General features: G+C 48.6%; 1 protein-coding gene across 1 annotated transcript in view; it reads right to left on the bottom strand.

The window, feature by feature from the left end:
- The window catches only part of bcar1 (BCAR1 scaffold protein, Cas family member), a 211011-nt gene extending 211009 nt beyond the window's left edge, over positions 1-2 (bottom strand). Inside the window, exon 1 of the mRNA XM_033036289.1 lies at positions 1-2. This exon is cut by the window's left edge and continues 594 nt beyond it. The gene's annotated coding sequence lies outside the window, so the exon portion shown is untranslated.
- Between the last annotated feature and the right edge of the window lie 687 nt (positions 3-689).

The following is a 689-nucleotide window of genomic DNA, read 5'->3' as shown; positions in this document are numbered from 1 at the left end:
AACTTCACCTTAAAGACAGAGCGCAGGCGCCGGGACTTCGACCCAATTCAAGGCGGAGATAGAAAATAAAAAGCTGGAGTAGCTCAGGGGGACAGGCAGCATCTCTGGGGAGAAGGGACTGGTGACGTTGCGGGTCGAGACCCTTCTTCAGGCTGAGAGTCAGGGAGACAGAGAGATATGGAAGGGTCGGGTGTGAAAAGCACAGATCAAAGGAGACGTTGATCAAAGAAAATGCCAAGGAATGGTTCATTGTTAGCTGTGGGGAAGGTGACAAGGGGGTGTACAGTCAGTAAAAGTTAATCAGGGGGGGGGGTCAGTGAAACTAGTGGGAGAACTGGGATGGGGGGGGGGGGGGAGAGAGGGAAAGCATGTTACTTGAAGAGGGGGAGAATTACTGCTCCTTCCCCAAGGGACAACCTTGTTCCTCAATTGTATTCAAGAAGGAACTGCAGATGCTGGAAGATCGAAGGTACACAAAATTGCTGTTTCTCCAGCAATTTTGTGTACCCTCAATTGTATTTATTGTTTCAATTCAGTTTAGTTTATTGCCACGTGCACCGAGGTACAGTGAAAAGCTTTTGTTGCGTGCTACCCAGTCAGCAGAAAGACAATACATGATTACAATCGAGCCGTGGATACATGATCAGGGAATACCGTTCAGTGCAAGGTAATGGCAGCAACGTCCAATC

Source organism: Amblyraja radiata, chromosome 17 (assembly GCF_010909765.2).
Source record: "Amblyraja radiata isolate CabotCenter1 chromosome 17, sAmbRad1.1.pri, whole genome shotgun sequence".
In the NCBI taxonomy this organism is placed as follows: domain Eukaryota; kingdom Metazoa; phylum Chordata; class Chondrichthyes; order Rajiformes; family Rajidae; genus Amblyraja; species Amblyraja radiata.
This window is presented reverse-complemented; position numbering and strand designations above follow the sequence as displayed.